The sequence below is a fragment of the Ixodes scapularis genome, unplaced genomic scaffold (assembly GCF_016920785.2).
Source record: "Ixodes scapularis isolate PalLabHiFi unplaced genomic scaffold, ASM1692078v2 PGA_scaffold9__187_contigs__length_104089568, whole genome shotgun sequence".
Taxonomy (NCBI): Eukaryota; Metazoa; Arthropoda; class Arachnida; order Ixodida; family Ixodidae; genus Ixodes; species Ixodes scapularis.
The window spans coordinates 8208573-8220888 of record NW_024609884.1 but is presented as its reverse complement, the minus strand read 5'-3'; positions in this window follow the sequence as shown (position 1 = coordinate 8220888).

Here is a 12316-nt window from a genome sequence, read left to right as displayed (position 1 = left end):
GATTCAGAGGCACGGGTGATGGACACCCACACCTTGGACACACACACACACAAAAAACAAAAAAACAGGGTGTTTTTTTTTTGTTTGTTTGTTTGGTTTTTATGCTTAACTGATTTGTTTAAAAAAATTTGTGAAAGCTACACTTATGCGGTTTGTTAGTGAGTTATACGGCCAGGGGGACATAGTATATGGGACTAATCATAACGATCATTCGGCTAATTAATTAAAATTTGTTAATTAACCTTTTAATTAGTGAAAATAGTCTGATGGTTCCAATTAGAAATTCGCTGAGCGTCGTCCAAAACGCCTAAATCAGTAATTTGGAGAAATACCTTGAGCGCGTGAGAAGTGTAATACTGCGCTAAGTATAAGGCTAGCGGTTGCGGTAAGGCGCCAGCGCGATTTTTCCGTATCTTATGAGAGCTTCAGCCTTGTACCTGCTCCACGAGTGGTAACTTTAGTACACTACTATGCTTCTCACACTCTCAAAGTCTTTCTAAAAATTACTGATTTAGGGGTTTTGGACGACGCTCAGCGAATTTCTAATTGGCACCATAAGAGTATTTTCACCAATTAAAAAGTTAATTTTTAACGAATTTTAATTAATTAGCCGACTGATCGTTATAATTATCCCCATATACTATGTCCCACTGGCCGTATAACGCACCTGAATAAACCACATAAGTGTAGCTTTCACAGTGTTTTTTTAACCAAATCTGTTAAGCTTAAAAAAACAAAGAAACTCTATATATACACCGGTCCAACCAGGACATTTGGAGTGGAAAGATCGACACGTGGGACATTCACGCGCACATTAATTTTATGTGCATGTTGAGTTGGAGAAAATAAAAAAAATAAATAAAAAAAGGTTCGGCTTTCTGGGAGAATTGGTTACTGCAAAGGGAAAATCCACACGGCACAACACAAATGCGTTTGACTTCGTTTGCCCGCATTATGTCGATACACGACCGCGAGGTCCTGGGACATATCCGGGCGTCGTATGAACAGTGTGGCAACCGATTCGAGGAGTAGCTTGGCATACGAGGTACGGATGTCCCGGCAAATCGCTGCAGTCCCATCTCGACGCAGTCCAGCGCAACTCTGTTTTAAGATATTTGGCTCGTGGAACCTGTCTCCTCAATAAACATGAGTCCCCACCACGAAGGCCGTTACCGACAAACTGAAAGACTCGAAAAATATAGCAACAGCAGTGTTGCACTCACACGCGAGTTCTGCAAGAAGCAGTTTTAAATACACCGTCCAATCAAGTGGGTATATGAAGGCAACCGAACTGACGGATTATCTGGTGGCCACGCTCTTGTAAGGTCGCGTGTGCGGTTAATTATCACCGTCACGTGCTTGGTAGATAGAAAACGGGTTCTCTGCACAAAGCATTCGAGCTCTCGTCGGTGGGAGTCACGGCACATTTCCTTCGGCTGCCCTTGGGCTCGAGCATGCGCTACCTTGTTTGCTTTCCAAGCGTGCACTGGTTAGAACGAGACCGTTTCGACTTTTCAACAAGGAAACGCAGGTGAGAAAAAAAAACAAAAAACAGTTGAATCGAAAACAACCACTTAACAGACCCTTGCCTTTTTTTCGCACGAATGACAACACTTTATGTGAATTTTACGATGGTCACGACTGCTATTGCAAGAAAATGCGAACAAAGTGTGCTGTAAGACCCTACGGCACCTTGTAATATTAGGGTTCCTTACTTTCTGGCTTAACTTCATTCTACTACCATGCAAAGTAGAGCAGAGTAGAGTGCCATGCAGAGTAGAGTAGCCCGGCCCGACCCGGCCCGGTAGTTATATACCTACACTGCCCGGGCCCGGCCCGAACTCGACAGAATATTTAATTTCTGGGCCCGGCCCGCCCCGGCCCGGTAGAGACACGGCCCAGGCCCGGCCCGAGCCCGACCATTTTTTTTTAAATATGAGCCTAAGCCCGGCCCGGGCCCGACAGATAAAAAATAATAAAAAAAAAACATGAGCTCAAAAAAGTTTGCAGGCTTTAACCTGAAAACTGTTTCAGCAGAAAGCGCGCACTCTCCCACTATGCTGGTGGAGTGCATATGTTTTCTTTTACCCACTTAAAAACTCCCCAAATGCAAAACTTTTTTTTTTTTTTTGAGCGGCGTTGTAGTGATATTTGCACTTGACTTGCTTTTGTTTTCATTGAACCTAAAATATCAAGGAGCACACTTTTTGTTATCATCAATTTCAAATTTGTGGCACAGGACCGCCCAGTCAAAAATGTTTTGTTCAAACTTGAGCCCTGCCCGGGCCCGAGAAAATGCGTGCTACCCGGCCGGAGGCCGGCCGGTGGGCCGGGCCGGGCCCGTGCAGTGCTCTAATGCAGAGGCTTCATTGAGCATTTCCGGTTACGGCGTTCGCATCAGAGAAGTCACCGAAGTATAACTACACACCAAAGAAAACCCCCGCAGATATCTCCTCTAATACTCTTTTTCAAGAGTTCCGTGCCGAGAGTGCGCGTGCATTCGGCAGAGTTTCGCTCTCGCGCTTGAGCCTTCGATAGCGCTGCGCCCAACTTGTAAGATGGCGTGTAGGCATAAACCTGGGGAAATCTATCATTTGGATCTGAGGTAACATTGTTTGTAAAGTATTCTACTCTCTCACACGACGTCATCAGCACGAGCAGTAGGTAAAGAACTTGTCGCCTGCGACGAACAAGGGTTTTGTCAGGGGGAATCTCGCGAGTGGTCGCTCTCAGCAGCCACTCAACCGCAAAGCACACAGCTATGCCCACCAGTGAATACTCCCTATAAATATTCGTGGGTGGGAAACAAACTAAACTGGACTTGCGCCGCCCGGTACTTCGCGATAGGCTGACACGAAGTAGTAACAAGTCATGCTTTAGCTTGTGATCCCATTAATGCAGAACCCAGGGGTTCTGGGTTCAGTCCCCGCCTCTGCCCGTTTCGATCTGGATGAGTATCGTACCGGCGTGCGGTCGTGTATCACTACTGCGTGGTGCATGTTAAAGACCGCAGGCTAGCGGTTGTACCGCACTGGCTAAATTGCTCATCTACAGCTGAGACTCCAGACGCCCACTGAGGCAGACTAACTTCCGGCTGTATAAACATACACACAACAATTTGTTGCCATTAATCGGGGAAAAAAAAAGAAAGACGGCACGTTTTACGGTGTGTTTAAAGAACAATATGGGAAGTCATGCGCGTGAACACCTGCTCGGATGAAATTATATCGGGGCTTCCGAAAACTGCCGAGAAAGCTGAAGGCCAACCACAAAAGACCAGCAGCAGTTATGCTTCTGGTCGCGCACAACACTGATAGCAGAGTTAGTGACTCGAACCGCCCCATGACAGATGCGTATACAGATTAAGGCGCCATTGGTAGCACAGCTACTCTAACTTCAGAAGTTAGAATAATCTAGAAACTACTATAATTCAGATTCGGAATCACGTGCAAATCGGAGACTGCTCGGATTTGGCTTGTTTAGTACACAGAAAGGTGAAATGATTGGGCTTATCTGAATGACTCTCGTTTGATACTGAAACGGTGACATGTCTCGGCAGTGGGCGAAGCCCATTTGTGAAGGTCACAAAGGGAAGATCAGAAAGTTCGAAAAAAGCGACTAGCTCCGCAACTCGGGAAGTTGTTTTGTCATAGCCAAAGAGGGCAACGCCCCTCCCTGAAACGGAAACAACGCGGAAGAGCTTTTACAAATATACACGCAAGGTTTTGGGCAAAACACTCGGGGAGCAGAAAAGGCAACGGGCAAGGCTCAATATAAATAATGGGAAGAACATCAAACACAAGGACGGACAAGACGATTTCCCAACCTGCAGCAGACGTTCACGTCGACGGTCAGGGGTTTTTCCTTATCCTTACCAGCACGCTCTCCATTCCAAGTAAGGACAAGGCTTACTACTCTCGAGGGGTCCTTCAAAATGCCATGAAGCGGGAAATCTCAGCAAGCGTTGGGATAAAGTGTGCGAAGTTGAGTCGAATCAGTTTGACGTGAGCCTGAGTCCACGATCTCATTCCTTGGGCTATCCGTGCCATGCGAATGTGACCGCAAGTATTTGATGCCGTTACGCTAATGTCCAGTTAAATGTCTTCTTTGTGTCCCATTAGGCCTATCGTATACCTTCAGTGTACATAAATTTGCCCCCAGTGCTCTCATGCTTCAGTTTGTTTATGGATTAGAATTCACGCTCGTGCTCCGCTTATGTTCATTAAGTCCCGACTGCGTTGGTCGGTCAATAATTGCACCGAACGCCGATTACTTCGCGATGGTTCTCGGCGAATCAAATCCACACACCATTACGCAGTCGATTATTCCAACCTTTTCTCTCGTTCCTTTTATCGTCGGAGTCGTGATCATTGCATTTCTAGTCTGACCACTTCGAAAATAGAACGTTGAGGCGAAATGAGGATCTAAAAATGAGAAATACGGGTTGCGCAATTCGAGTGGCGTATACGGTACCGCACAGAGTTGAAAGAATATACGGTGCACGCAGAAGCCAATCCATCAACCTTCAGAAGTGACGGAGGCACGAACCTGTTTCGCGATTGTTTGGACAGCATAAATAAAATGAACTTTGACACGCTGCGGAGTCAATCGCTCGAGTGATGTCTGCGTATACCTTCGAGTCGTGGAAAGAAATGTAGCTACGCGCAGCTGCCGCAACCTTTCCTCCGCGATCGCGCGGCACACTTTACGATTTCCTTGGAACGTCACAGTGAGACAATAACAGAGATCCGCACAAAAATGCGACCTTCCTTTCGTTAATAGCTTGGCTGTGAAACGAGGCAGCCCCCACTGAACGGCAGGTCCTCGCGACTAAGTGGGATTCGGTGTCATCCGGAGCCTTATTATATGGGTTTCAGTGGAGCCAAGCCACAGTGAATGAATGACTCGGGGACCGGATGCAATTATCCGGCTTGGAGATGCACTCCGTCCTCCGTGCAACTGACAGCTCCTGAAAGACTGTCTCCAGCCCCGCGGACTGCGCGGCCTGTCCGAGCAGGCTGGCCCCCTTTTCTCGGGAACAAGGACCACAGGCGGTGTCGTGCAAAGGAGCGTGGGCGTGACATTCGGAGAAAACAATAGCGCACGTGCTCTTAATCAGCACTCGTTCGCGCCGAACAAACGATCACGTTCGCGTCGATCAAACGAAGAACCGTATGCGAAGCACAGAAAGAGAGCAGGAACTTCCGGCATCCTTGCAACAAATAAATAGGTAAATAAATAAATATATATATATATATATATATATTTTGACCAATGCGCTTAGGCTTTTTAGAGAATGTCAGAAAATGAACGATTTAAATCCAACCGTAGAAACGCGGGTGACAAGAGGTGCGATGGAATGTGTCGAAAGCGTCGATCAGGTTTGCAGACGCCGCTTGCCCAGCGTCAAAAAGAGAAAGAACCGTTTTTTTTTTTGTTTTTTTTGCTTTTTTTGGAAGTGTACTCACGCTCGAGCGAAGCGTCGGTTTCCGGCCGTGAGGGCTGCCGCCGTGCCTGCCGAAAGTTTCCGTCGCTTGAAAGAAGGAGGCCGCTCTAAGTCATGTTGTCGGCTGACTTTCACTCAGGCGGCCGGGGGGGCCATCGCGCGTGTGTCGCTTCGAGAGGAAAAGTCTCGATGGGTGCTCCTGCGTTCGCTCAGGGCGGAATGGGAAGTGGTCGCTGCCGACGGCGTGGATGACGAGGAACTGGGACGGGGCGCGTTGGCAACCGTGACCAAGAACCGGTTTTCAAGGAATCGCTGCCGCTACCGCCTCTGGGACGCTGCTGCTGCGCACTTCGCCGAAAAATGCAAGCGGGCGCGCGCGCGCGAATGCTCGTTTGTGGCATCGTCGTGGCCATTATTACGGCCCGTTGGGAAACTCGGCAGGGGGGGTCTTGTTGCGGGGGTTGCTCGGCAAAATATTTGCCAACCGAAATAGAACTCGCTCGCGAGAGGATTTGCCGCCGCCTGCAGTTCGGGCTGCGAGGTTCCGTTAGGCGGTGTATTCCCTCTCTCCTGTGGACGGATGGGAATCTGCGGATTGACAAACGAACAGCGGTGACCTTGACGTATGGTGCGTTGAGCAGAGTACCATCGATAACTGGCTGATGGAGTTTGTTTAATTCATTGTCGATTGCGCCACTGCTACGAGATTCGACCCCCCCCCCCCCCCCCTGCCTTTGCCCTTTTTTTCCCGCCACCAAGAAAACAATATATTACAGCGAAGCTGTTTATGGCTAGGGTTCTGTGGATTTTTCATGTGTCAACAAAGACTCGCCCCGCTTTCTTTGTCGTCGTTCCAAGCGCTTGCGTGCCTAGTTTCCTTCCGCTCTCCCGGGGTGGCGGTCCCGTCGCGCGTGTCTACTTTCCGCCGGCTCCTCGGGGAGGCGATAGTTCGTACCTTTGTTCAAAATCCTGCGTCGCGTCTGCGTGGTGTGCCCTAACAGCTTCGCTGGTTATCCACCTGCACAGAGTGGAATGGCTCATCACTTTTTTATCTCTAATAAACCCATGTCGTCAATTAAATTTTTTTTTTTCTAAAGCAAAAAACAAAAACAAACGTAGGCGCTTTATACTTCTTACAAATTCATATCATCGTGTGTATTTTGGATGTTCTCATATTTACCCTGCATGTGGGCTCTGAACTATGCCCGGCACAGTGAACATGCGCAATCCAGCGTGCAAGACCCAGGCAACGCCGGTGAAAAATCTCAAATCAGTTGCGCAAGCGGGCGCGTAGTACGTTCAGCGAAATCACTCTATTGGCGACGTGCGCGATCGAAAGCGTCGCTGTGGTCGCCCTGCCGCGATTGGCCGAATGCTGATTTTGACGTCAGCAAAGGACTTCTCATCGACGGAAGCAAGAGGAACGTAAGAAATTTAATTTTGACGGGTTGGCAGTGTTGCTTTGAGAGCGCAATGATTTCAAGCTACCACCATGCTCATTACAAACACCATCAATCTTGTTGTTCGCAAGGTAATGACGTCACGAGAGGTAACCGTGGGAGGGCGCCACCAAAACATGCCGCCGCTAATAGCCAGAGCATAGAATGGCCCAATAAACGATGATGGTAACGACCAAGCGGTGAACATTGGAATAATGCAGTGAGCACCCATTGCAATTATTCTTGGACTGTACTGGGGGTGCTGCCAATGTCAAGGAACATGTGAAGTCACAGACCGAATGTATAGTTTTAGTTTAATTTTACCTTTCTGTATATGTGTGTGTGTGTATATGAGGAACACCGGTGCTGCCTCAGGGATCCCGGCGAGACATGCCAGCCCACAGGTGCTCAGAAGAGAGCGTTAGAAGAGAAGAATTGTGTTTATGTTTAACGGGAAATCAGTCAGCCCCAGGGGGCGTCTATATATCTCCGCGGTATGAGAACTGTGGCCAGGGCAATACCGCTGCTGGTCTGGGGGTCCTTAACGTGCATCAGGCATGCAGTGGTGATTATGTACGATTGCACGCCGGTACGATGTTCATCCAGTCCAAATCGAAATGGGCAGGGGTGGGGATTCAACCCAGGATGATCCCTGGTTTCTTGGTTGACATTCGATGGAAGGTTAAAATGAACGAAGGCTCCCGAGCCAACCACGTGTCCGAGTGAGTATTTGATCGCAGTTCAGAAAATCACGGCTGATTAATCCTCAGTACCTCTGTGACTGGATCGGAACGTGGATCTTTTCGGAACAAGTTAAAGATATTCCTATCCTTTACAACTTCGGGCTGCACTGCGGACGAAAAAAAAAAAAAAAAAAAGAAGCCGCAAACGTCTTCGATTAGTCAGCGTTTTTCGAGCGCGCGTGCTGCCCACGAGCTTCCGCTGTGAGCCTTGCCTCCGATGAGCGAGGTCTTCGTGAGTCAGAACGCTTCCACAACAACGGGTTTTCAAGGATGGGCGACACAAAACACCGATGAGTCGTAGGGCTGACTGAAACCCACTTGCTAGTTGTACATAAAAAAGAAAAGAAACACGTATATTCCTAAATTTTTTATTTTGTTTTACAGTTACTGCTTTAGGAATGCGTGCCAACTCGAAACTTCTAAAATGTATTGATGACAAGAAAACGCATTTGAGGACATGCACAGAGCCGTGTGACACGTGCAAAAGAAATACAGAGTGAAGAAATGATCTACCACCAACCCTCCCGAAACTCTCGAACTCCTCATGACAAAGGCGAATTTACTTAGCCGGTTTTTGATACCTCGGAGATTGGCAGTAGCGCGACAAGGGGATTAAGGATGTTTTGAAATACATTTTCCTGAATTCGTACTGCAGTGCAACACACCTAACAAAAAGAAAAAAGAAAAAAGAAAAAACGGAAACAGTTATGGTTTAACGTTTGAAAAATGCAATTAAAGCTAGTGAAAGCAGGAGCCATATCGCACTATTTCCCGCAAACGCGTATTGGCGCATTCTATCGTTGACCAACCGATTAAGGCCCGGATAATCGATTTTGTAAGCCCCCAATTCTATATATTAGTCATCACGATGTAAAATAAAAAATAAAAATGGCGCAATTAAATGAAATTAAACTAACACATTGTGCGCGATTTTTGTTTTGTTTTTTAAGGCCTCAAAAGAAGCAAGGCGCACACACATACGAACAGAGACACCGACTGCAGTGTGCACATTCACTCTCCCGGGCTACACAACGGCGGTGCGCTGCTCAAAGAGACAAAGCTGTTGCTCGGCAGTGACTCGGACCCGTACCACGTGTCTCGCTGAGCTCCTCTAATGGCCGGGCAATTCGTTGCTCCCCAGTGTGCCTGCCGGACAGGCACTCGACTGTGTAGGCATCGGCAGGCCCATCACGCGGACGCGCTCACTGCTAGCGCCATGTTTTATTCATCCGCGGGTCGACTTGAGCCGGCCGGCCACTCAGCAAATCGCGCCCGCGCATTCGCTTGCCGCTACCTTCCCGCGCCAGTGCCACTGACAGGATTAACCTTTGCAGGCGCACCAGAGCAGCACGAAAGTGGCGCCCGAAGGCTTCTTTCACTCGCGGTCGCTACGGAGGCAACGGAAATTTGTTTCCAGCGGACACTCGTGCTGGTTCGTGCGGCCCGACCCAACGTTTTTTCTGCTGATCGTGCACTTATGAGGGAAAATATTCGGGAACGTTTTTCTAAACAATCGCTAAATTAAAAAAAAAAAAAAATGGTTAAACGTTATGCAGCTGCTGTGCACAGGCGCCGCCATAGCTGACCTTATGTTTTTGTTTCCTCTTATTTTGTTTACTTCACTCCATTAACGCCATAGCAGGTCAGGTTATTACCATTTTACATTCTATTGTGCCCTTCTCCTCAGCGTTGGCCTTTGTGAAGGCTCGTCAACTACCGTTTCGTTGGCTCGATATCTCGGTAAGATAAGAAAGGTCAGCAATGGCGGCTGTAATCTGGCGCGTATGGATAGCGATACGCTTTTATTCGGGCTTCATTTCGAAAGTACGCAAAACAAAACATGCCCACGGACACGATTCAAACGCTACGGGGGATGCACGTAGCTTTCAGATTGCACCCTCATCGGATTGTCCAGACAAAATCAGTCGGATATTAAGCGGACGAACTTCTGCCAGCGCACACGTGGCTCTCAAACGTGAGAAAGCAAGGTTCCGATGAAACGCGCTTGCTACATCAAGTTTCGCTTTTAAATCTGTCCGATAACGCGGGTTCCAACTTTCGCAGCAATGCCAGACCACCGCCAATATAAATTCTTCCTCTTCGCGTGCCAAACATTCGTCAAATCGCAATCGTCAGTCTAAAGTTTCCTCTGGGAGCAAAGCTTCACGCCTTTTGAATGGTTGCCAAGCGGTCAGCGGACACTAATGAGAAGAAAAGAATCCGGGATGCGAGGTGCGTAGAGGGGTTTATTTGAGCCTCGGGTTGCGGAATTAGCTCACACACGGTCACACGATTTCGTAATATACTCCGTTTCATATTAAGCAATGGTGCCAATCAAGTTTCTCGGACTGCGCTAGATCACGGCATTTTTCCAGCCGCTGCGTGTGTTACCGCCAACGAACTTTTGGCCCCGCTCAGACTCATGATGAAACGATTTATAGAGTATGTACCACAATTATTCATATATCTGAGTTTTCGGTCACTCTTGCGAACTGCCGCTGAAACAGCTTCAGGTATAGTCAGTGCAGAATTAGCACGAATGCCCCCGGGATAAACGCCATTCCAATATTTACAAGCGTGCGATCTCCTCGGCCCAACACGCGCCTATTCGTCGCTTCGGAAAGCGAGCAAATAACGCGCCATTCGCACGAACACTGAAAGTTGAACCGGCCAGGCTTCCTTTTTTGAAAAGGCCTCTTCTAGTCACCGAGGAGGAGCACGGCAGGGAGGAGCTTGAGTTGTCTCGCTTCTAGCACGAGTCCGACGCTTCGACGTCGCGTGCACGCCGAGAGCGCGCTTGTAGCCAAAGCATGGCGGAAGAGCGCGTGCTGTTGGAGGCGTTCACAAAAACACTCCGTTTTCACCCTGCCAGTTACGGTAGAACCGAAATGTATTAGAGAAATGTCACGGAAGATCGAGTGGAGACATCCAGGACTGCTTTGACAGGAGAAAACAAACATGGAGGAAGTGAACGTGAACCTTGCTATTACTGGTTCTACGAATGTCCTCATATGAGAATATATATATGAATAAAAGATACCTTAAAATTTTGTGATTTTCTGAATATATTTTATTTTTGCTTCGAGTCGTCATCGAAGTTCGTTTCACTAAAATTACACGAATTCTTTGTTGGGAGCTAAACCAAACCAGCACGTTTGCTCGTTTGAATTGCGAATTTGTATGGTGTAAGATTGCACTAGAAAATGTCGAATGTATTGCTGTGGGCTCTTTTTATAGGCCTCCTGGTTCAAACGAAACTACAACGCTTCCCCTTTTTGATATACTGTCATCTATAAACTATGGCCACCTTGTGCTTGGTGGTGATTTTAATTTTCCTGATGTGGAGTGGGCAGACGGTCAACCGAATACTTCTTCCGCTTACAGGACATTCCTTAATTTTATTTCCAGCTTTGAGCTTTATCAGCATGTCTCATTCCCGACGAGGCTAGGCAAAACGCGGGCGAGTACGTTGGATCTGCTTTTTAGTAGTAGGAAGGGGCCTCATAACACCTCTGTCCACTATTCCTGGTATTGGAGATCATGAAATAATAATTGGGGGCATAACCAGCGCGTCCGAAACCAGTGGGCCAAATCCACCTAGAAAAGTTTTCTTCTATAATCGCGGTAACTACCAGGGCATCTCAAGTAATCTTTGTGACTCTTTCCCCGAGTTTAGAGAGCTTTCCCATCTACTAGTTGTTGAAACTCTGTGGAATCTCTTTAGGAATAAATTAAATTATTTAGTTACTGCATTCATCCCCTCCAAAATACTAAGCTCCAGGCGACGCAGAGACAAACCGTGGATGACCGCTGAACTACGCTCCTTGCACGAAAGAAAAAGGCGAGCATATTTGAGATACCGCAAAAACAACGATAATTTGTCTCTTTCACACTTAAACATTGTAAGTAAACAACTCAAATCTATGTCGGCTGAATGCAAACTCAGATTTCATGCGTCTTTAAATGACAAACTGAGAAGGAACTCAAAGGAGTTTTGGAAATATGTAAAGTCAAAAAAACAAAGTAGCACTCGGAATTCCCCCGATTAGTGACAGTGGTCAAGCTGTTACAGAAGAAGAAGAGAAAGTGACACTCCTTAATAATTACTTTCAATCGGTAATTTCGCCCACAGTTTCTAATGAGTATCCGCTCTCTTATGATATCTCCCTAAACAGAAAGGATGAAGTTGAAATTTTTTACACCGGTATCTTAAAAATGGTAATAAATGGACTAAAAACAGACAAAGCAGGCGGTCCCGATGGTATACCCAATCGTGTTCTAACTGAATGTTCCGGGATCATCTCATCATATTTAGAAATCCTTTTCAAAAAGTCGCTTTCCGGTGGAAAGCACCCGAGCGAGTGGAAGACGGCAAATGTTGTTCCGATACATATAAGGATGGACCAAAAAATGTTGCTCAAAATTACAGACCCATTTCTCTTCTGTTCACCTGTTCTAAACTAATGGTACATATAATCTACAGCTATAATCTACAGCTACAGTCTACAAGCGCAAGAGCATAATATACAGCAATGTTTTTAGTCATCTAAATAAAAATAGCTATATCACTCCCTCGCAACACGGCTTTAGAAAGGGATTTCTTGTGAAACGTAGCTGATTGAGTTTTATCACGATCTTGCAGATTCATTTGACAACAGACTTCAAGTAGATTGCACATTTCTTGATTT